Below are 25,179 nucleotides of genomic sequence, written 5' to 3'. Positions count from 1 at the left end.
CCTGATGCCCAAACCACACTTTCCACCATAGCACACTATCTCCCTGTGGTATCTCCACTTGCAGCAAAGGATTTGTTTCCCAGCCTCTTCAATTTCTAGATCAGGTTTCTTAGAACACACTATTTCCCCGCTGAAACAAGAGTTATCTAGAGAGAGACAGAAGAAAGGAGAAAAATAGAAGCCTCCTAAGACTTATGCCTAAGGTGTTGTGGCTATAACAGAAAGCAGCTGTGAATCTTTCACTATGGACAAGGTGGTTTTGAGCAAGTCACTTAATCTCTCTAGTTCTACATCTTTAAGCTGAAGGAAGGGGGTCAGATGTTCTCTCTGGTTCACTCAGGCTTCAAATCTATAAGTCTGAGTGACTCAGCAAACAGAGAAAGAGAGGTGGGGGAAATATAGGTGTTGGGCTTCACAAGTAGTGTCTAATTTTGTTTTGGGGTTTATATTACAAGAATGTGTTGATTAGGGCTCTTTAGTTCAACCTGGACTAAGCAGCCTGGGTTCATACTGGAGGAGTTTGTGGATTTCATTATTGGAGCACCAAATTGGTAGGCAGCTGGGCTTCAGGAAAGAATTCTGCAGGTGGAGCACTGAGAACCCCAAGCGCCTGCCCTCACTTTTCCTGGGTCCTTGCCTCTTTATTACAAATTAATCTTCCCTGCTTAGCTGTGCAGGTGGCAGAAAATGACCATCTCTTAGATCTGATCCAAATTTGGCAGAAACTGGGTCCCACTGGGCCAATTACCAGCAGCCAGAGGGTGGGGTTATGAGGTAGGGCCAAGGAACTCCTACTCCCCTTTGTGGGTGGAGAAGAGCCTAAAGTTGATAGTAAGCCAGGTTGAGTCATTGTGGAGGATGAGGACCATGGCTCCCATTTGTCTGAGGTGATGGTTCTGATGAAGAGATGTTGAAAGACACTTAGACAGCAAATGACTGAGTGGATTAGAGTGGAACCCAGATCTTAGGTTTTGGTTCTCTCCCCCTACTTAAATGTATTTTATTAGATCTCACTAGGAAAACTAATACCTTATTTGAGTAGACTCTATAATAGTTTTGAGAGACAATTCTAAGTACTAGAGGAAGGAATCTAAAAGAATTACACCCTTGCCCCTCCCCTAAAGATAAATCTTTTCCTCTGCACATTTATTTAATTGGCTCAAAGTAAAATTAAATTGAAATTGTCCCCCTCCACAGTAAGCTTTCATTCAAACTCTAGTTTTATAAGACTGTTAGAAGAGATTTTATCAAATGATTTTAGAGGTGAGCAATAAAGACATCCCACATTTCTTATAAATCTTAAACCTCACATCTCTCAGCCCTGACACTAGGCATGGGAGGTGTCATTGTGGCTTTCTTGAAGGGCCTTATATCTCTACCAGCAGGATGCGATCTTGTTCGAGGGACCCGGGCCCTTGGAGCTATGGGAGAATTTCCTTTGTGTGAAACTTAGCTCAAACATGCTCTGTCACGCTTGATGGAGCTGTTTATGGGCTACTTCCTTTCAACCTCAACCAGCAAGCCCGTGGCTGCATTTCACAAGCTATTAAAAACACGAACACTCTCTTTTTGTGTGTGTGGCATCTAACCATTTATTTTGAATATTACATATTTGGAAAAGCATTCAAAATAGAAAATGATGGCTTTGGGGGATTCTGACTATGCCTTGAGTAAACTAGATCTATAATCTGAAACATATTCACATTATGCAGGAATGATGACCATGGTCTGTTGCCACAATTTTTTTAGTACTTGAAAGCTTCATTTTTCTGTTTTCAGGGAATTATGTTTTGATTTCTGTTTTCCATAGACAGTAGCAGACACTCACCTCCCTTAATCATTCATGACCTTCCCTCACTGTTTTTATTTTGGCTCCAAAGAGTTTCTCTTTCTCCAAAAATACCCTCCAGAGCATTCAACATTTTTCTCAGTATCACTTAAACCAATACAATCTTTTGTTAAATTGCATTCTTACAGTTTATGAAACACTTTTTGGAACATTTTATCATTTGATCCTCTCCTAAACCCTGTGAAATAGTTATCGTTCTCATCTCCATTTTACAGATGAGGAAACTGAACTCCAAAGAGTTCCTGAAGGGCATACAAGGTGGGATTGGTGCCCAGGGCCTCTGTCAACAAAGCATGTGCTACTTAATCTTTCATTCATTCATTCAGCAATAGTTTAGTACTAGTAATGTGGCAAACAGATAAAAGGAGTATGTTCCTGCATCTAGATGATCTAGATGTTCTAGAGGCTCATGGAAGTCCAATGGAATGTGACAGGTCTTCTGGTAGGGTTAGCACCCTGGGCTTGCTTGAGGATGAGCTAACTGGGGTTGTATCTGATGTCACACTTGACTACACTGCAGGCTGTTCAAGCTCCCTGTTCCTGTGCAGCACTCCACCTGTTGTTTTTGTCAATGATGGTTGATTGCTGCAGAGCTGAGGAGGGAGGCGACTCGTTAGCCCTTCCATTTGGCTTAACTGACAGGGTCTTAACCGCAATATTGTGCCGATGACAAGACATATACACATTATGCTTTCATGTTTCTTTGCCTTTCCTTCAAACTTATTCTTAATGGCTGCTGATTCTCTTTCTCACTAGAAAGAATTGTTTCATCTCTTCTATGTTCTAGCAAGGGGTTGGCAAACTTTCTGTTACGGGTTGTGGGAGCAAGTGCAAAATAGAAAAGAAGTGTCAAAAGGCTCACTCATCAACATGCATGATCTTTGATGCAGTATTTTAAAAAAATCAAAATTAATACAAAATTCCATGAGGAACTAAGTATCAAAAATTTAAATAAAGATCAGGTAAGTTACAGTGCCATGCAGCGCCATGTAGGAGCCTGGGGCAAAAGAGATGCTGATCCTTTGCTAGAGGACTGAGATCCTCACAGGATTTGCTTTCATTTGCCCTCGTCGTTCCCAAGACGTATAGAAACTCTCGTCATCCTCTTCCTCAGCAGGTCTCCCTGGGTAATCTCTTTCTTGTAAGCATGCCTCACTGCTTTGTCCCCAACTTTGGAAAATCCAACTTTTGATTTCCAAGGAAACCTCAGAGTCTAGACAATGTCTCTGAGGCTTTTGTATAGCAAGTGGTCATTCCTGAGAGCTGGGAAGACGGGAGCTTCTGCAGCTTCCTGGATCTTAGAAGCCTGTTAGATAGTTCATTATACTTTTAGATGTGGCGAAAAGAAGCAGGTATTTGGAGATCTCTGACTTTATGAGTTCTTGTTTGATCCAGAGCCAGAATTCCAGCCAGAAAGGGTGAGCTTCATTCCCCTACCTTCATTTAACCTATTTTGGATTAAGGATAAATGTATTTGGTTTATTTATAGTACCCTCTTTGTAGATTTTGAAATGTATACCGATATTAATTCTTGGAAAAAAGGGTTTGGAGGGAAATGAAGCCATCCTGTTGGACATCACTTGACTCATCTGTCCACTTTGGTCTTCTTTCTGTTGATCGTTAATTAGAGAAAAGAAGACTGCTATGGTCTGAGTGTTCGTGTTCCTCCTCCCTCCCCTCCAATTCGTTTGTTGAAACCTAACCTTCAAGGTGATAGAATTAGGAGATATGACGTTTAGGAAGTGATTAGGTCGTGACGGCTCCAGAATTTGTGTCCTTATAAAGGAGACCCAAGAAAGCCCTTGCCCCTTCTACCACATAAGGTTATGACTAGAGGGTGCCATCTATGGACTAGAAAGCCCTCACCAAACACCAAATCTTCCAGTGCTATGATCCTGGACTTCCAGTCTCCAGAACAGTGAGAAATAAATTTCTGTTGTTTCTATGTCATCCAGTCTGTGGTATTTTGTCATGGCAGGCCAAAAGGACTAAGACAAAGAGTAAGAGGTGCTGGGCATCTGATGTCATGGATAAGTTGTTCAGGGTGTCCATTTCTCATCTTGGAGCCCCAGTCAGGTGAACAAAATGCTACATGATATACACAAATAAGGAGCTGGCTGTTTTCGCAAAGATTCACATCTTTGCATAAATCAACATCTTTACATAAATCAACATCTTTACATGAATAGCTCTTTCCAGCTACTCCCTCTGGCAATGGCTACCTGTGAACCCCACTGTGAAAGATTAACAGATAAAGCTTGGTCTCTTTCATATATGTTCTGCTTCTGAATTAAACCTCATGCCTGACCTTCACTGTGGAAATCCATTCCAGGCATGGTGGACTCAAGGGTCAAGGATTGCAGTCCAGTCTTTGGTCTCTGGGGTTGGGCTTCTGCAATACCTCTTGATTCACATCAGGGTAATCTTAGCATTTTGCCTTGTTGAGCAACCCATGGTCCCACCACTGCTTAGAGAGTTTCAGCTGGCATTTTATATAGAGTTTTCTGAACCATAAATTTGAACTATAGTTTGTGCATTATGACCTTACAATGGAAGAGAGTACTTTAAATCAAGAGTCTCTAAGAAATTCAGCATGCATCTGTATATCTTTGACAAATGTGTAGACTTAAAAATTATTTATGAATTTCTCTTACAATATTAAGACATATTGATTTTGTAAATAACAGTGATATATGGTTTTCTGGAAGACCAAGGATGATAAAGCAAAATAGATGCTTCATGCGATCATCTGCATAATCATGTTAATATATAATTCATTTGGGGGGGGGAATAAGCATTCTTCCTTGATACTGGAATATATTCAGCACGTTCTTCATGTCGAAGTTATCTATCTTTGAGTTATGCTTCAGAGCAAAATCTGATTGACTTTACAAAATGGACCAGCACATAAATGTGCACTTCTAATACTTACAAGAGACTCTTCACTCTCTGAAATGTAACAGCACTGCAGTTAAGCCAAGTGACTAAGATACCCCCCAAAGTTAGGAGAACTAGAAGGACTGATACAGGTAATACCCTAGAGTTCTAAATGGCGCTCCCCCAAGGGTAACACACCAGTGAGAAGGACAGGTTTACCAGTGGGAGGGAACAGCTTGTCCTGTAGGCTCTGGCAAGCTGAAAACAGTAGTGCAAGAAGTACTCCCACCATCAAAAAAAAAAAAAAAAGTACAGAAGAAAAAAGGTGGCTCTGCTCTCATGCTCACAATATCCCCTTGACAGTTTCTGCCATTGCTCATTATACTTCTATGACTTGATAGATAAAGCCAGTGCTGTCTTATGTGATGCCACAACCATTCCTGCCCCTTGGCCTTTCTGTCTGCCCTTTTCTCTTCCTGTGTTTTTAGAATAAATGTCCCTTTCCAGTTGTCTTGTGCTTATCTTCAGAATGACTCCCACAAATTGCCCACAGATTAAACAAGAAACAGCTTTTTTTTCTCCAAGCCTGTTCTTTGGCACAGATAGCTGAATTGATGTGTGCCCTGAGCCTACCTGTTTTGAAATGCATGGCAAATGAGGATGGGGAGCCATCAACCAATTCTAAACTCCAGCTATGACTCCTACCCACCAGCCCCCTATTTTACCACTGAGAATTAGGACTGGGGGAGGGAAGCTTCCAGAATGAGGCAAAGTGAAGCTATAAGAAAATTTACACTCGTAGTATTATCTTCTGTGTGGTGGACAGGAGGGGTGATTTGTAGGAGATGATCACACGTTTGTTTAACTTTTAAAAAGCTGACCAAAGGGTAATGCAGTATCCAATCAATATTCTTGAGAAGGATTTCCAGTCGGTGGAAGTGAGCCTGGTTCCTAGGTTTCCTCCCACTTAGTGGGGTCATCTCAAGAAAAGACTGATGTGTTTGGTGAGATGGCTGCATTCATAGAGGGAAGTGACCTTTAGTCTTCATTCATTGCTTTCAACATGAATTTCCCCTCAAGTTAATAATTTTTCAGAAACTTTAATAGTGTTTGAGAATCTCTCCCTCCTTGGGAGGCATTGCCACATGCAGGGTAGAATGGGGGCTTTGGAATAGCAGACCTGGCCTCAAACTTTGTTCAGATGCTTACTATCTTTGTGAACTTGAGCAAATTACTTAATTTCTCTGAGCCTCAATTTTCCCATTCCATCTGTAAAATGGGTAGGATAATTCTACCTTGTTCAGAAGAATGTTGTAAGGATTAAAGGAAATAATTTATATAATGAGATCAACACTCCTTTGCTCTCTTACACTCCTCTCCCCTTTTAAATGCTTCTAAATGATGATTCTGGAAAAGAAAAAAAAGATGATCTGACTAACCAAATAATAACGAATTTCCGAGTGAGCTTTGTTTACTATCGTTACAAATAAACTTATATATTTAATATTTTAAAGGGGAAGGGGGAATAGTTTAAAAAAACTAAGCCATGAATCTAGCTTGCTTTGTTTAAAAATATTTTAGTTTTATTTATCTGTTTATATCCAGCTTTGCTATTGTAGTCAAGGGGCTTCCTCTCTGGCAGCATGTGCCATTGGACTGAGTATGTGCTGTGTTTAGTATTCGCATCCTTTAGACAGCTAGAACATTAGGGAAATGTACCAGTTCCCATCAAAATACATTGCCTGTTTTTAAAAACGTTTCTGGCTTGATAAATCAAGAAGGGAGTCCAAGAAACTTGGATGCAGCCTGGGGACTTTTGGCAAAGAAACCCCTATTCCAGTTTGGAACTGTGTACAAGCAGAGAAAACACTTGTCCCAGGTGCCCTTTCTCTTTGTGCCTGGCCTTTACTGCAGAGAAAGGCATTGTTTAGAATCCAGTGTGGTTTTTTGGGGGGAGGGGTGGTCATACTTGCCAGAATAGTCAAATCTTGAAGATTCTGGATCAGGAATCTGTGAAATATATGTGAAAGTCATCTCAAATCTCAAAAAGTCTTATTTTTAACCTCTGATTTCAATTTTCCCTCATATCAAGCTATTTTTAAAACTCAAAGTTTTAAATGAAATACCTAGGCATAAGATTTTCTCCTTTACTTTCACTTGACAAACACTTGACCAGGAAATAAAGCCCAGCCAGGGAACAACAAGCATCAATAAGCCTGGATTTATGTCCAGCTCTGCCCTTACTAGCTGTATGACATTTAACAAGTTGCATAACTTCTCCCATCCTCAGCTTCCTCATTGGTAACCTGACAATAACAAAAGCAACAGAGACAAATTACTTACTTTCCAGTTAATATGTAAAAATAATTTTTGGTTGAATATTAATATTTTCTGCATCTGGCTGTTCAAATACTAGTTATTACAACTTTTAATGCACTGTAAAGGTGTTTTAAGAAGAATATTTGTTTAAAAATCTTGTTTTGTAACTTCTAGGATGGTTTAGCAACTTTTAATATATTCTAATGTTTTCTTTGTTTGCTTTTGAGATTCCTTATATTTAGAATTTATTTAAAAGGCATTGAAAATGAATTAAGTCATTTCAGTCATATGAAAACAAATTAAGTTAGAAATAAAAGGTAAAATAAACTAAAAGAATTATCAGGACAAAATCAACAAATGTAAAATATGAGTGAAAATAATGCCCATTTTTGCCTCTCTAGCCAGTATTTCTGGAAATTTTATTGCACAATGATTTAATTTATTTTTGCACAATTTTTGCTAGATATTCCTGAGGAAGTCACTCATAGGTTATTTTTAACAATGGAATGTGGAATAAAAAGCTAAGAAATATTTGTCTAGACTATTTCTTGTTGTTTGAACATCCCAGTAGGCCTTGTGCCTTTTTCTCAAGTTCGTTACTGTGCATCTAGATCGTGCAGGTCCTTTTATTTTAAGAAAGGCAAAGTTGGCGTGACTACTAGAAAATGTGTTTACATTTTTTCAAAAACACAGTACTTAGAAAGTGGTGAAATATCTAAAGAAATTAATTAAAATTAAAAACTCTTAGTAAGAATCAGAAAATCATTCTGGGTTACACAGACATCACCAGTACATGAATCACTGATCAGAAACAACCATTTCTGGGTCATTTTACTTTCAATCAGTTCACTTAGAACTGGACATTAAAATTTTAAACTCACAAAAAATATTGCTAGACAAACAGGGTAGGCAGAATTGGTTAAAAATAAATAAAATATTTGAAAATGAGCAATCTGGAAAATGGACAAAAAAATGACAAATACAGATAAAATTTTGGATTGCTCTCCAAAGTAAAAAATCTGAAAAATGCATAAAAACTCATAAAGAGCACCAACACTACTTAATGATACATCAAAATGACAAATAATATATCAGAAAAATCTATGTCCAGAAATACTCATTTTTACCTGATTAATCACTTGGCCAATTTGTTATTTCAGGTAATTTGTTTAAAAATAATTCATGTATAGTAATAATTTCCTACCTTGTAAGATGGTGAATGAGGAGGAAAATAGTTGTTTGTAAAGTGACTGGATCAAAATAGACACTTAATAAAGCATAGTTCTCAATATTTTTTGAGGCTCAAAAAACTTAATAGCTTACCAAAAAAAGTATAACAAATTGAAATAAACTTAAGGATTTGAGGATTGTTGGAGAATAATTTCTACAAATTCTCTTTTACTCAGCATGTCTGATGTTTGGGTATGTAATGAAACTGTCCTGTTGGGCAGAAAGAAAAATACATATACAGGTGATTCAATTCTAAAATAGATTGATTTGTCAATTTATGCAATTAGTATTTGGTAAGCCTTGTTAGAGAAGATACAAACAGGCTCACCAGCTAGCAGGCTGTTTCCTGTACTCTCCTCCTGGCCATCCTGCTGTTGGCTCATGGAGACCAGCACTGCACTGTGAACAACAGCACCTGGTGTTACATGCAATAATACCAGAATCTTTGGTTATATTCCTATTTAGTGATACATGCAGACATATGTATCAGTGGAGCTAAGTTATATCTCATGATTCTTCTTCCTGTTTTTTTTTTGTAACTTTGCTTTTTCTATAGGTAATAATTATCTTACTCCCTCTCTAGAGAGGACTGTCTTTGGGCCAGTTGCCCAGTTGCTACCCTGGGAATTCCCTCTGTTATGCTCCTGTCTGTTGTATCATCTGATTTCTAGATTCTGTTTCTCCCTCTTTTTTAGCTTACTCTCTTATTTTGGTGAAATGTATCCTTTGGTAACTTCCCAGGGAAAAAGGGTACATTTGAGACTTTGCATGCCTTAAACTATCTTTATTTTATTATTGTGCTTGATTTATGGTTTGGCAAGGTATAAGATTCTTGAAATTTTTTTCCTCTCAGCATTTTTCAGGCCTAATATTGCCTCTGATATTGTTATGAGAAGGCTGATGTTATTCTCTTTTCTAGTCCTTTGTATATAACTTTTTTCTTCTCTGGAAGCTTTTAAGGTCCTCTCTTTAATGTCAGTGTTCTGGTAGATTCATGGTAATATGCCTTGGTGGAGTTTTTTCTTATTTTTTTCCCAATTATGCTGGGCACTCAGTGGGTCCTTCCAATTTAGTGTCTGGGAAATTTTTCTTATATTATTTCTTTGATAATTTTCTTTCTGCTGCATTCTCTAGTCTCTATTTCTGGAAATTGGACTTCCTGAATAAATTCTCTATCTTATTTTTTCCATTATATATCCTTTTGAGTTTTTGTTCTAGTTTTGGGGAGATTTATTTGACTTGACATTTTAACTTTTTGCTGACTGAAAAGATTTAGCTGTTACACTTTTAATATTGAAGAACTCTTTCCTTTTCTCTGATTATTTCCCTTATATAGCAACCTGTTCTTGTTTCACGGTTCCTTTGAAATGGTCTACTGCTTCCTGCACTGTCTCAGTAATCTCTGAGTTCCCTTTTGTTTATTTGTTTTAGTTTCCCTGTTCATCTTGGAAGCTTTCTTTAAATGTTTAGTAATCCTTGGCTATCTTTTCATGGGTGATAAATGGTTTACTGAAAAAAAAAAAAGCTAACTAGAAGTTTGTGTGATGCTTCACAGTAATGTGATCTAGTTGTTAACAGGCCCCAAACCCAGATCTCAGTATCTTTTCAGTGGGATTGTACCTCAGAAGAATCTTCCAATTTCCTGCCTTTATGTTTGACTGCTGGTGTTCAGAGGTGTGTGGGAAAGGGAGCCTGGGGGGTGTCATTGTTCAGTGTTCAGACTTTGACTTAATACTTATTTTTAGTCTGATATCCTTGTTTCAGGAGCCTCTCTAATTCAGTTTCTCCAGAGACCATACCATCTGTCTCTGATGGGGAAAGGGTTTCAGTAGATAAGGATGGAACCTGGAATCATAACTGACTCTAGAGGGAGGGCATAGCTCAAATGGTAGATTGCATGCTTAACGTTCATGAGGTCCTGGGTTCAATCCCCAGCACCTCCTCTAAAAACAAACAAAAAAACCTAATTCCCCCTAACAAAGAAAACTAAAAAAAACAAAACAAAAAGCAAACGCCCCCCCCCAAAAAAAACCTAGAAGAACTTAAAAAAAAAAGGAAAATACTAAAAAAAATGTTCTCCTTAAAAAAAAAAATAACAGACTCTAACCTGAACTTTAAATAACCCTCCTGTTTTCATCCTTCCTCCTCCCCACTGCCTTCATGGTGTTTCCAGTGCCTGAGCATTTCCAGCATTTCACAGTGACTCAGCTTGCTTCTCATCAATAGCGCCATCCAGAGGCACTTATTCTGACCCTCTTGCACCCTATTGGGTCCATCCTCTTTCTCTATCTATGTATTGCATTAGAAGGTTTTAGATGTCTCTTAATACTCCTGAAGACAGAATTTGTGTTTCTGTTTCTCATTCTGCTTACTGTTTGGGAATAATTTTTGAAAGGATAAGGAGATCGGAATGTCCTTTCACTGTATCATCTTTAAATGTGAAGACTCTGGTATTAACTTTTACATCAGAATATTGCAGAAATGGAACATTGCTTTCTCTGACTCCAGATACAATTTAATACCTGAATGCTAAAGAAACCAAACAAATCCTCTTTCCTCCTTTTACAATAATTAGGTTTGGTTTTCATGGAATTTTGAACTTTTGACTCTATGTTTAGTTGCCTTAGACCGTCAACATTAAGTTAGCCAAAGATGCCAAGTATTTCTGGGAGGAGAATGGTGATGAGGTAAATAAGGGCCTCCTGGTCAATGGGCCCTTCACTGTGTGGGTCTCTCTTTAAGGTCAGTGCCCCATGCTGCTCATGATAATTTAAAAAATTTGAGGCTCTTCATTTTTGCTTCCAATCTCTTAATCTGGTGCAAAGCAAAAATTATTGGCCTTCTAATTATTTCAGAGTGTGAATCCTGATTGTTCCTTATGCACTGTGTGAACTTGAATGAGTTAAACAATTTTGCAAACTCAGTGTCTTCTCCCATAAGCTGGGGAAACTAATATCAGAGTTATTGATAATATTAAATGAATTAAGAAGTTAGTTCACTTATTTATTTAACAAACATTTCTTAAACTCCTTTTAAGTGCCAGGAATTATGCTTGGTGATGCAAAGACAGGTAAGCCAGAAATCCTTGATAACAGTTTATTAGGTGAGGGGGTGGGGGAAGCACAGGAATGATTATTAGGATAGAGAGTGGAAGTGCTGGGATGGAGGCCTGTGTTGTGGGAGCACAGATGATGAGCAGCCCAGCCCTGGGGGCTGGGAACATGTCAAAGATTGCTTTCGAGAGGGTGGCACCTGAGACTTGAGAAGCAGATCTTAAGAGAAGAGTAGGAGTTACCCAGGTGAAGAGAAAGTAAAAGAATATTCCATGTTAATGAGACAGCATAAGCCAAGATTACAAATATGAGAATCAACATTGAATGGGACAGTGAAAATGATTCAGTTGATGAATTGCCTCAGAATGACTCCGACACTCCAGAAATGTTAGTCACCTCCCTCTCTTCCGCCCCTACATGTGGTTTTATTAGAAATTAAAGGGCTTCTCAAATCTTGGAGTCAAGATGTAGAGGTGTCTGCCGTATGAGTCAGGAATAGGCACTGCAGGATGTGTGTGTGTGAGTTTGAGTGTGTGGTGTGTGTGTTGGTGAGCTTGTGCTTTGTCATCTATGGCTGATTTTATATAGGTTTCTTTAAGAAGCCAATTTCTTCCTCTTTGCTGTTCAGTTTGACCCCTACCAGCAGTATATTAGATTAGAGTATAATCTGATATGCATGTATGCATTATACACACAAAATATATACTAATGTGGTCTATTAGGTTACACTCTGCTGTACTTCTCTATGAACTCTGTGTATAATTCTCTAAGAAAACAGCTGTCATGTTCTGTGAAAATCCTTGTACTCAGACTGGTACCACAAAAGGGACTTTTTTTTTTAACAGTGAGCTAGGTTTGTCTATTTCTGAATTTTCTAAAAAGGTATTCCCACAAAGGGCTGCAATGGAATTGAAACATAACCCTATCATTTGAGGCATGTTCAGAATTCTAGCTCAATATTAAAACTCCCCTGTTGAGGTTAAGATGAGTTTTTCTAATTAGATCATTCATAAAAGGGGATGGATTAATCACGTACAAATTCTCAATCTCCTTTTTTAGGATCAGAGATGATTTGACATGGACAGTATGTGAGTTGCTATATTAGTTTTTCTGGCTTTGCTTAGTTTTCCATGGGGAGCACAGTGTGGCTAGGTCATTGCTGAGCTTAATTAATTTCAGAATAGTGGTAAACATTTTCTCCCATGAAGTGTATCTATAAAACGATAATGAAAATAATAGAAATAAATATGGCCTCCTTCATAGTTAGTCTCATGCGAGAGTGGATTCTGGTGCCTATGCTGCCTTCAGATCTGAAGCATGATCTATTGGATATTCTCAATTAATTTCATCCTTTTAAGGATGAATTCCACTGTGTAAACCTCACAACCATGTTGTGTGAATAAAGCACGAAGTATTTTAATTTATACATGAGGTGTCACTGTAAAGTAGTAAGAATCATTTTCTTGGATGCCTTGCAAAAAAATGGTTCTGAAGGTAGTTTAAAGAAGAGTTTCAGAAAAAATTTTAGCATTAATTGAATCACTTTTTAGTTCATTCTTTTGATCATATTTTGGTCAGACATCTATTAAGGACCTATTAGTATTATTCTGGTCCTCTATTAGGTACTAGGGATAAAAACCATGAGTGAGACGTAGCCTGTTCTGTGATGAGTTTTCAATCCACTTTGGATGGTGGGAATGGAGTAAGCATGGAAGAAACACACAAAATACAGTATGATAAATGCTATAGTATTAGATAGAGTCTATGTCTTATATATATTATATATTATTCAATAGTGACCAATTCGTGGGCTGTTAGGGAACACTGCATGGAGAGAATAAGGATCTCTCCCAGAGCTGACTTCCCTGAAGAACAACAGGGAAGCTCTAGGTTCTGTCTTCTTTTAAAAGACAGTATCATCATATTGCAGATGTATTTACAGTGACAGAATTGTACTGGATATTAGAATTTAAGTGGTAAATCTATGGAAGGGAAGATTTCTGGGTAAATTAGAAAAGAAAGTCATCTGCTCCATTTCTTTTAGAAGTAGTAAACTCTGTGGTTCTTTTTCTAAGATAACAATGAACATGAAAATCTTTTCAGACTGTTCAAGTAAGAGTTGCAATTGTCATTATTTCTACCTGTATCCATTAGTGCTTTAAGTCAGCTCTTAAACACAAGGTTATCAAAATGATTAATAATGGTCCTTTTTTCTTATCACAGAGAATTTACCAGTTGAGACTAAAGGAAAGATTGAAATGATTGAAAAGCACATTTTACTGCATATTTTAGGGAAATGCTATTTTATTACTTTGAGGTAAAACAGAGAAGCAACAACCCATGTGCCAAGTGAAAAGAGTTAAAAACAATTCTAGATTCTTTGTTTACTCTTATTGATCTTGTTTTCATCATTTCATTTCTTTTTACATCACTTCCTTCTTTTTTCTTTTTTTTATTGAAGTGCAGTGGATTTACAATGCTAGTTTCATGTGTACAGCAAAGCGATTCCGTTATACATATACATATATGTTTTAAGATTCTTTTCCATTTGCTCATTACAAGAAATTGAATATAGTTCCCTGTGCTATACAGTAGGTTCTTGTTGTTTATCTGTTTATATATAGTAATGTGTATCTGTTCATCCCAAACTCCTAATCTAGTCTGCCCCCCTTCCCCACTGGTAATCACAGTTTGTTTTCTATGTCTGTGAGTATATTTCTGCTTTATAAATAAAATTTGTATTTTTTTTTTAGATTCCACATATAAGCAGCATCATATGATATTTATCTTTCTCTGTCTGACTTACTTCACTTAATATGATAATCTCTAAGGTTCATCCTACTCAACTTTCCTGTGCAGAGATAAAAAGTTGTCTTGAGCTAAGATAAATGTAACAAAATTCACAGTTTATTCATTGATCATAACCTTTGGAGGTGAAATATTGCCTTCTAGCCAACACCAGAATTGGTTGCAAGTAGTGCTAGGTCCTGGAGGCATTAAAAAAAGACACACAAAACCTACGTCCTTCCATAAAGAAAAGAAAATCTAGCTAGAGTGGCAATCATTTCATGATCCTGCCAGACTCATGTTAAAAAGCTTGCGGAACCTATGACTCTCACGCACAAACTCTTAGAATATTGAAACTCTGAGAAACCTTTCAAAGTTGACTTAAGTTAGTAGGATTTATTCAATCTATTAACTACTCAGTGCAGACCTAACATTTGTCAAGCACTGAGTTTAGTGTTGAATATATTTCCACAAAGACTTGGTTCTTGCCCTCATGGAATGAATGTATGAGTAGATTGAAAAGATACTTGTGTTAGGCATGGTTTATGCTTCTTGTTAATGAGGCAACACACATTAAAATTCAGTTTTAGAGAAGGGTGGTTTCTGGGGCAGATGGTGCTGAAAAAAGTAGGTATAATGATCCTGACCTTCTAAAACCACACCCAGTTCATCAAACTGATTTGTTTGAATCTGCAAATCTCCCAGGATGGGCCAGCTAAGTTTACGTGTGACTACAGCTCTGATGTTGCCTCCTGAGATGCTATTGAATTTCAGGGCCTGAATTCTGGCCTAAGAAGTGAATGTTTATAATTACATATTTTCACATATGTTTTCCTGACTGCTGTATAGTTTGGACATTATTTATATACATGCTGTATAGGAAAAAAATACACTTGACAAGAAAATTAACTAAAAGATTTTGATGTTAAAAATGACAGACAGACCTGGGGCCTGAAATCTAGTGAGAGAGGTAGATAGTGAAGGGTCAACCAGGCTGGTCTTCAACATTAAGGGGGAAAAAAATCTCCTCAGTCGTGTCTCTAGCTCTATAAGCTAGTTCTTCCACAAACTCACCGTACATAAAACCTAACATTCTTTGCAAGTCTCAAACAATAGACGCTGTAGGAAGACTACATCACTGTGCATGTTTTTGGTCAGGAGAAGGCATATTTGTGAATAGGCTGGCCTGCAGCAGTTTTCTGCTTGTGCAGTTGTGTGATTGACAAGTACAAACTGTTCCTCTAGTGGCAGCATAATTAGGTATCATGGTTGCTATGTGTGGTACACGTGGCCACCAGCCTGAGTGAGGTGTTCTTGAGTCGGGGAATTGGTGAGGCCGATTTTCAAGGTGTTCCTTCCTTTGTTCCCGTTAAACCTCTTTCTTACAGAGTCTGTCAGAAAGACAAGCTTTAAATTGAGAAAGATTATGCTGAATCCCACTCAGTAAGCAAGGAGATAATGATGTAACACTCTTGCGACATGCTTTGGACTCAGTTTGCTGATTCCTCACTGGAAGATGTTTGGTAAATCTTGGGAGGCCAAAAGAAGTCCAGAATACTCCCCAAGTCAGCCTGTAACTGAACTCTTCTTGTAGCAAATCTAGATGAAAGACCCTGAGTTGTTAAATTGTTTTTTTCTTGCCAAACACTCCTTAGAAGTTAAAGATTGAAAAGTGGAAACAGGAGCACAGGCCATAAAGCCCAGGAGGGCTGGAGGTTTAATAGCTGGCACTAGGGAGATGCCAGGGCAATGATTAAAAGGATTTTGTTGCAATTCCCCACCGTTGTTTTAATTTTCATTAAATGGCAGATCCACAGTTTGAATCCCTTCTTACTCACCTGTCACCTACTCTACCTGCTCTATAATCTTCTCCCATGGTCAAAGATTAATCTCAAGGGGAAAGGGGTGGTCATAAGGTGGCTTTACCTTAGGGTTTGTCTTTACTTTCTACACGTTTGACCTCTGACATAATTACCTTTTCTAATTTAATCAACATATGGAATTACTTTTTCTAAACATGACTGAGAGGTCAGCGTTTGTGTTTCCTTTAATAAGATTACAAAACTTAAAGTTGAGAGAGAATTTTCCTCATGTGATTAAAAAAAATTCCTGAGAGTTTTTTGATTTATTAGCGTTGTTCTGAATGCAAAGACTTGAGCACAATGTTTTAATTCTCATTAAATGCCTATGTATAATTTTAACTATTCTTCATTTGATAGTTTACAGCCACAGGAGACATTACCTAGTGTGCTGGTCCCAGTTCCCCATTTTAAACATGGGGAAATTTATTTATAAATATTCTGGCAGTTGTTTTTAGATTTTATTTTGCTCTAAATATCCAAATATAAGTATATATTTAAAAACAAATGCAAAATGCAATATGAAAGTATCTGCTCAAATTCATTTTATTAGAATAGTTTGTGATTCTCTGATATATGTAGAGAAATCTAAACTTGCAATAGCAGCTGATCTGGAGGGGATTTTTTTGCAGTAGAGCAGAATTCTTCACTTTATAAAATAACTTTCCACAGAGTTGATTTAAGTAGCATTCCCACCCAGTTCGTTTAACAGAGGATTATAAATATGAAAAATTCCTAAGCACTTTGATGTACATTTAACTTCTTAACATTTCTACTGAATGAAGTAAGGCATTTGTATATTTGTCTTTCATTCAACAGATATTTTTTGCATACTTTCAATGTGAAGAACGCTGGACAGAATGTAGGCACAAGAATCCTTAAATGAGGGAAGCAGGAGGATCAAAGTCAGGGAGACAGAAGGAGGGAAACTGAGGTTGGAATGATGTGCTTCAGAGAAGGAGGAAGGGGTCACGAACCAAGGAATCTGAGCAGCGTCCAGAAGCTAGGAAAAGATTTTGCAGTTTTTATCCATAATTTGGCATTGGCTTAATGCAGCTATAACTCTATCCCACATGCTGGCTATTCAGAGTTGTAAGGGAATTTCTTTCAATGTTCATCCATCTCCAGATTTAAATGTATAAAGGAACACAAATCATCTTCCTCATGGCCCAGAGAGGAGGTGTGTTTCATACTGTGTTCTCACTACTGTATAGTTCCCCCTCAAACTGCATATCTACCCTTGACACTGTCTTTCATGGAGCAAGAGAAGGGTTTATCTGTACTGCACTGAACTAGTCTGTTATAAAGTATCTTATAAATAATAAGAGCTGTCTTTTCTTCTCCCAAGGTAAAGGCTAGTTATCACAGCCCTGGAACAGTGCACATATACAACAGTTAGATGAAAAGTAAAGGGAATCCTTTTTTTTTCCTTAAGTGCTTGGAGTTCTTCTGATGAAAATTCCACCGAATAAGAACGTAAATTTTGTTTTCTTTTGCAGCCTGAAGAGTGTTGTCAAAGTAAGATGAACTTGGACTCAGCCAAAAGCACATCATCCTGGGGTCCTGGAACAACTCTCTGAACTTCTTTCCATTGAGTGCTTGAATTTGAACGCAAAGGTAGCTCAAGAAGACATCTGAAGACAGCACTTTGGAAGGTAGTTAACTTGGGACTGCCAAAAGATTGGCCACGTGCTGAGCTAGTTCAGAGATAGAAACTCAAATGAAGTCAACTTTTCCCCTCTTGGCATCATTTGTAGTGATAAGGAGTTAAGTTTGCTTATTGCCTCCTGGCCTATCCCCAGCTTGTAAGGGAATTTAGTTTCACAAAAGCAAATTTAGAGAAAACAGAGTTGCATTAAAAAAATAACAGTCCCTTTAGATTTGGGTCATCTCGAAGATTCAGTTTCAAGAGTGTTTTAGTGTAAACACATTTCTAAGATGTGCTAAGGCCAGTTGATATAGTCCTTTGGGGAGAAACCAAATGTGCCCAAATAAAATAGGGGTAAATGCCATAGAGAAGTTCTCATGAAAGATGAACTATTGTGATTTTTTTTTAACTATCAGCTTTGGCCAGAGATTCAGCAAAGATAGCTCAAGATAAAGGAGGACAAAGATTGAATCCTAATACTTTTTATTAAAACACACTCAAAATTATGTAAAATAATCTTTGCATCTTCACAAGGGAGTCAGCTGTGGTTTGTGCTCTCTGATGTCACTTATGCACATCCCAGCAAGAGTCTGGTGTAAGTAGCCAGCACCAGTCCCAGGGTGAGTGGCATTGACAGTGCAGCTCCAGATCCATTCTACTTTTCCCCTCTGTGCTATCTTTAGAAAAGGTGAGGGATGGCCATCCCTCTCTGTCTAGTAGGGACAGTCAGATATTCACAGGTATTCTTGAGTTAAGATGGTCTATGTTTATCCAATTTTAATTCAGGAAACACTTACTGAACTCCTTTCATTTAGCAAACGTTTACTGTACTTTTCTTTGTATTGTGGCTGTAGGGATTAATCATGGTCTCTTTCCTCAAGGATTTCACAGTCTCTTGAAGGAGTCACATCAGTAACCCAGCAGTAACCATGCTGAAGTAACATAGGGTGCTGGGGAGTCCATGGGTAGGCAGATTATTCATCGTGGTAGTGGGGCACAGGGGGAGGTCTCCAACTAAAGTGTCCAGAGAAGGTCACACTGGAGCTGACTCTGCTACTCTGAAATGTAAATGAATTACATAGAATAAGCCCCAAACCTTACTTCCCAGTGGGAAACATTTGTCTGTCTTACTAAGTGTGAACTGTGACTCAAACATAATAATGAGTCTGGATATTATTTTACTGGTTTCCCATTCCCAATCCTGCTTCTTCCTCCTTTTAGTTCAGGGTGTTAGATACACACTAAAACAAGTTAGATATCTCAAGTGTCAGAGTGCCATTTTAGAGCTCATGACTACACTGGTGGAGTCTATTTTCTCAGGGGAAATAATTTGCAAGAATTATTATAATCATAAAGACACCTTCACTTGTACTATGGCTCTTAGAAAGTACTTTAATGCAGGTGATGTTATTTGGCTAATACTCAACTTATCCTTTCAGTGACTAGAATCAGTCTTTCCCAGACAAAATTCCAGGGCCATAACCCACTGTTAAGGGCTCACTTGTGTCAACCTCAATTCATATGTTGAAGTCCTGGATTGAGTCATGCTGCAGAAATGCTGTGTCATGCTGCAAAAATATTTAGGTGAGTCTCAGAGCAATAGATTACCAATAGATTACGTGGGTACTCACTGAGAAGGATAAACTACATTTGATAATGTCTTACCATTCATCCATTAATCTGAGTAATTTGGCAAGTGGGAAGAAGATATAAAAGCATCCCATTTTATGTAAATTCACATTTTCCCACAGACTTTATAGACAACACAGAATCAAGATACAGTTGTAACTCATTATAATTCTAACCTTAAAATTAGAACCTGCAGCATGTACAAATTCCAGTCATATTGTGTCAACCCCAATCCATAAGTTGAACCCCAAAATGTGACTATTTGGAAATAAGGTCATTGCAGATGTCATTAAGAAGAGGTCATCCTGGAGTAGACTGGGTTCCTAATCCAATAGGACTACTAGCCTTATAAAAGGTGAAATTTGGATGCCAACACTCATAGAGGGAAGGCAATGCGAAGAGACACACGGAGGAGATGGCCGTCTACAAACTAAGGAGAGAGGTCTGGGACACATCCTTCCCTCACAGCCATCAGAAGAAATCAGCCTTGCACACTCCTGGTTTTGAACTTTTAGCCCCCAGAACTGTGAGACAGCACATTTCTGTAGATTAAGCCACTCAGTCTGTGGTACTCTGTTGGTCAACCAAGACTCCCACCAACTCCGGCATCACGGCTTCCAGCAGAGAGAATACAGGTCTATTGAAGTGTTGCCCCAGCCAGTCAAGAGCCCTTCACCTTCCTCTGTGCCACCAGCAGGAATGGGAGTCTTCTTCCCAGAGATGCCAAGCATGAGTTGGGAATTCAGTATGGCCCGGCATGAGGACCTTGTGTCTTCTAAAAATGGTATTGGAGGAGGATAAGAACTGACAGATTAGCTTTCTTTTATTTTGTGGAATGTTGGATAGGGAAGAAAAAGAGAAAGAAACAGCCCTCAGGGCACTTTAATAATTCTTACTTTTAACCAGCTGTGAAAGAATTCACAAGTTATTGACAGGATATTTTTAAGGAGAGAAGGTATTTTTTTGTGGATTTCCTTTTCAAATGACCAAAAAAAAAAAAAAAAAAAAAAAAAAAGAACACCCACCACCAAACCCTTCACTTTATTTTCTTAAAGATTTGTAACACTCTATAATCTTCATCTCAACTCTCTTTTTTTTCCCCTCTAAATTTCAACACTTAATGATCAATATTCTTTAATCCCATGCCTAATTGTTACTAATTGCCCAAGAGGCACATAATTTACTTTCCCTGATTTGCAAAAGACATGTGTATTTGTCTAAGGGACAGATTATAACATAATTATACTTTCTATTTTATAATGTGATTAGCTATTAGTAGTAATAAAGTCTATGCATATAGTCATTATTTGAATTTTGAAAATGACCGAGTAGGAAGCAAGTTGGAAAGAAATGTGGTATCTAGAAAGTGTATTGGACTTGGAATAAGAAAACCTGAGTTTAAATGCAAGCTCTGACTCCTACCTCTGAAACTGTGAGCTGCTCCTATAACCTCACTGAACATTGTTCAAGACTATGAGATAGTGATCTCCTCCATATGTTTATTCTGAGAATTAAAATTAGATAATGTACATCATATCATCTGGCATGATGCCTACACATAGGTACATCCTAAAAAATAGCTAATGGGAATTTGTGAACTTGAAAGCTATACTAGAATAATAAATGGATGTTATTTACATTCTAGTTGTTCTGTTTTTTAAATAACATGTTTCTTCTCCAATTTGAAAGCTTCTTAAAATTAAGTACAAAGAACATAACCTATAATCTATAATCTATTTTTCAAGGCACCTAGTTTTAGGATGTCATTTAATACTTACTGAGGGCTTGCTGCGTACCAGAAAGTATTCATTATCTATTCTCTCATCTGGTCCTTATACAAACCTGAGTAGGGAGACACCATTACTTCCATGAGGAAAGAGGAAACTGAGGCTTAGAGAGTAAGTGCAAAGTCCCAACTAGGAAGGGAGGGAGCTTATCCAGGAAGGGGCTCAGGGCCGAGACTGAGCTCTTAACCTCTGCACTAGGCTGCCTCCCCGTGCAGGGAGATCATCCCAAGCACTACCCTCTCTCCATCCAGAGGATGGCTTATGGAGAAAACATTTTTTATTTAGAGAAATAACTAGCAAAAGGGATTAGATTTATTATTAGCACAGCATAAAGAATGAAGACTTCTCAGAGATCACTGCTGTCTTTAATCTCTTCTTGAAAGAAAAGTCTTGGGAAAGGATAAATGAAGGTGAACAATGCCCAGCCTTGGGAGAGAGATGGTTTCCCACATCTGAGATGACTCACGTCTTAACCTTTTTGCTCTAATTTCTCTCTTTGCATGTATCCTGTGATTTACTCTCTGGATGATGGCTCTACAGCAGATTCCCAGCCAACGCACACAGACATTATCCATTTCAGAAGAGACACGCACTCTGCTTGTGAGTGGTCACTTTCCCCTAGCAGCCGACATTGCTTTTCCCCTGAGAATACACTGTCTACCATGAAGTGGGTTAGGAAGCAGAACTACCTCACACAATGAGAACAGCAGGTTGATTTTGTGGTGCTTTGCTACATCAGTTACGACCGATTGATCCCAGGTATCAGAGACTCCTCTGCCTCCTGGGACCGTGGTGGTGCTTACGTGATGCTGGCTTTGCAACGTGGCCTACAGAGGGTTGATCCTGCCCAATAATTAGGGGCTAACTTGGTTTTGCCTCATCAATCTGATTCATTTCGCCTCAGACACATTTTTCTCCCGAAGATTATCTCCACAAACCCCAGTGCTGAGAAGAGTGAATTCCAATAAAACCCAATAAATCTGACAGAAAAATGTGGAGTTAGAGATCCACACAGACCATGAGGACTGTCGCATTAAAGGCTCCTGGGGATTTTTTATGACTTTTTTTTCCCTCCCTCTAATGCTTGGTCTCTTGCTTCCATAAATTGTACAGGCTGGCTTTTCATTAACTCAGAAAGCTGAAATAATTCTTTGTGAAGAATTCTTTAGTCACACATGATTCAAAAGTTCACCAAGATCAAAGCCAGTCGGCTTAGTGGCAGGCCCAACACCGTATATTTCATGGCAATGGTGTGGCTTGCTGCCTTCTCAGCTGGAGTTGCTCCAATTTCACATCCCTTCTGCAGATAATGGGACCCTCTGATACTGTCCCCAGCACAAGGGGTTGCTCTGTGTCTGATCCCATCTCCCCGATGACCCATACAGATCCTGTCTGTACGAGCCGGTGAGGTCATTCTGACCCTCCCCCCAATATTATCTGAAGTTTCATGAGGCATGAGGGTCCATCTTGGCCTTAGGGGGTCTGGGGCAATGGGGTGGGGGAGGCGGGGAGAGGAGCAGAGAAATGTTTCATTGTTCAAGCCTCCTCTGTTGATCTTATTTTCCCTTTAGTGGGGTGGGATGTGTTAAAGAGGCCCAAAGGTGAGATTAAAGTAAACCAAGAGCAACAAGAGCAGACAGTCTTCCTTCTTGGGGATATTGCTCTCTTGTTCTGTCTTATTGTCCTTATGTTTTTCATTTTAAATATACGGGCACAGGAGGAAATGATGTGTGAGAGACATGGGAGAAAGAGCTTGACAGTTGGGCTGTAACAACAGCAGAGCTGGAATCATAGAGGGCCTTTCAAGAGGCTGGCCACTGCCTTGCAGCCCCCGTCGTGGGCAGAAGCTCAGAGCTGTTCAGAGACTCACCGCACACTCGGATGGCGCAAGCACAGAGAGGTATGAGGAGAGTGAATTCTTCATGATTCGGAAGAGGGAAAAGGGTGTCTTGGCAAGTGAACTCCAGAGGCTCCGGGTGCCTGTTACTGTGTGCCTGTTGGCTGCCGTATTGCTTAACTGATTGCTGTCTAAGCCAGTTTCCAGATGAGTCCTTGGAATGCATGAGCATTCAGTCCCATGTGTGGCCAGTAGTGGCTATGACATCTAAGAGAGCTTCCAGGGGCTCGTAGGAGGCCCAGGGACGAAGGACAAAGATAGGAAATGATGGAGAGGCAAGGGGTGGTCCTGGGAAGGACATCCTTGAGGGATGCACCCTCAAGGAAGAGAGATGGAAAGTCAGCCAGTTGCAGGAGGTGAGATGGATGCCTGTACCTGGCACATTGCCGTGTGCTGAGTGGAGTCAGCAGTCCTGTTTCCACCTGGTAGTCTGGGTAATTTCTCAGGGACTTCACCAGTCTAGGTAACATGGCCTTTCCATTATACCACAAAATTCAAACCCTAAAAAAGTCAGATTCTGGTTCATCCCTTCTCTTGGCTGGCACGACTTGGGGCCAATTGCATTACCCTCTTCTGCCTTAGTTTTTCACATCTCCATTACAGGATCAGGGTGACTAAGCCTTAGCTTATTTTGTCAGAATGTTAATGAATAGAATAATATAGGGAGTCATTCAAACTTGTAGAAAAATGCTCTGTTTGCCAACATAATGGAAATATTGACAGTGAAGTGGGAAGAACAAAAACTAGTTTTCTACTATTCCCAACAATAGCTCATACATCACAGAAGCTGCAAGTCAGCCTCCCCTCCTTCCTCCATAAGGAGCAAACTCTATTTTCAAAAATGGAAGCATCTGGTTAAATATTAAATAGGAGAGTCATTCTTCTGAGGTCTCGCTTTGCCAGCACTTAGGTAGCAGTTAAGTAAGATGGCCGTTGGCTTTGACGGCCATACATTTATGATGCTGTGTAAATAATAACTGACAGCAATTCCACGGCAATCTTTCCAAGGGTCTCGCCTCTCTTTGCACTTTCTTCAGTGGCTTATGCACACCCACATGCGCACACATACACACACACACACTTTGCCTGACTATCGTAATAGCTATTGTCTTCTCCCCTCCCCTTTTCTTTCAACAGATGTGTCCATTTTTAGTTAATGCAAAGGAAATGGCAGCTTTTAAAGGTAGCCTTTTGCAGTGGCAAAGGGCTGCATTAACTGTAAAAACCTTTTAGTTGCATAGGTTTTATATTCAGACTCTCCTCCCCAGACACTATCCCCCAGCTCTGCATTTCCCTTCAGGCTTACTGGCTACTAGGAGGGCCGGCCTGTGGGGCTGAGCAGGAGCAGCTCACAGCAGCAGCAGCAGTGGCAACAGCTGAGAAACTGTAGCTCTCGGCTCCTGGGCCGGGGAGGAGTGGCAGTTAAAGCCCCTGACAAAGTAATGTTTTGTGTGTTTAAAAAACATTTAAAGGAAAAGTTTGTTGTGCCAACCTGTGCTCAAGATGCTAATGATACTTGTTTAGGCCATTGGCCAAATAAAAACACGTTCACAAATAGGAAGTAGAAGGACACTTGAAATAATAACTTGCATTTTCAGATTGTCTCAAAATGTAATTAGCATGTGAGCTTAGGAGACCTGGAGATTCACAGGGCCACTGTGGGGAGAAGCTTCAGCCATAAACTGACCTCACGTGAAACCAGGCAGGAGAGAAAGCTTGCACGTTTGTGGTGTGGGAAGATCTCCCCAAGCAATGGAAAATGCCGTCTCTATGTGCCAACAAGGGAGTTGGAGAGAGGGCCCAAGGATGCCGTTCATGTGGGGAAGATTCTGGAGGGCGATCACACAGAACCTGTCTAGTCTCTAAGGCCTCACACTTTAGCCAGTGAATGAGTCCTACAGGCCTTATTCAACAGAGGATGTTACCGGAAAGACAAACCTCCCTCCCTTCCACCTTGCCCTGTTGTCCAGGTATGGAGAATGCACAAAATAACCTGAGGAGTCTAAAGCGCTCTCTGGAAATTTAGAAATGCAGGAAAACAGCCATCAGCTCAAGTTGTAGAACTGTCCATTCCATCTTGGCTCAAACTTTGCTACTCACTGAAAAAATCCCTGCAAGGGTCATACCCTCACTGGTGTCCATACCTTGAACTTGAAGAAGAGTCTTATGACAGATAGTTTTTCTACTCTACCCTCCTTCCCATTTCTGAGAAAAACCTTCTAACCTTCTATGTCCTTCTAAAGG

The 25,179-nt window shown here is 39.2% G+C and overlaps 1 protein-coding gene across 4 annotated transcripts in view; it reads left to right on the top strand.

Annotated features, from left to right (window-relative positions):
* The window catches only part of BBS9 (Bardet-Biedl syndrome 9), a 462,928-nt gene extending 440,011 nt beyond the window's left edge, over window positions 1-22,917 (top strand). For 2 of the 4 annotated variants that reach the window (XR_012508123.1, XR_012508124.1), the window contains 3 exons: window positions 17,474-17,629; window positions 21,579-21,638; window positions 22,756-22,917. The gene's annotated coding sequence lies outside the window, so the exon portion shown is untranslated. The remainder of the gene's footprint in view (window positions 1-17,473; window positions 17,630-21,578; window positions 21,639-22,755) is intronic. The other 2 variants (XR_012508125.1, XR_012508126.1) reach the window with 2 other exon arrangements.
* Window positions 22,918-25,179: the final 2,262 nt, after the last annotated feature.

This window comes from Camelus bactrianus, chromosome 7 (genome assembly GCF_048773025.1).
Source record: "Camelus bactrianus isolate YW-2024 breed Bactrian camel chromosome 7, ASM4877302v1, whole genome shotgun sequence".
NCBI lineage: Eukaryota > Metazoa > Chordata > Mammalia > Artiodactyla > Camelidae > Camelus > Camelus bactrianus.
The sequence above is the reverse complement of the archived record's forward strand: the minus strand, read 5'-3'. Positions and strand labels throughout refer to the sequence as shown.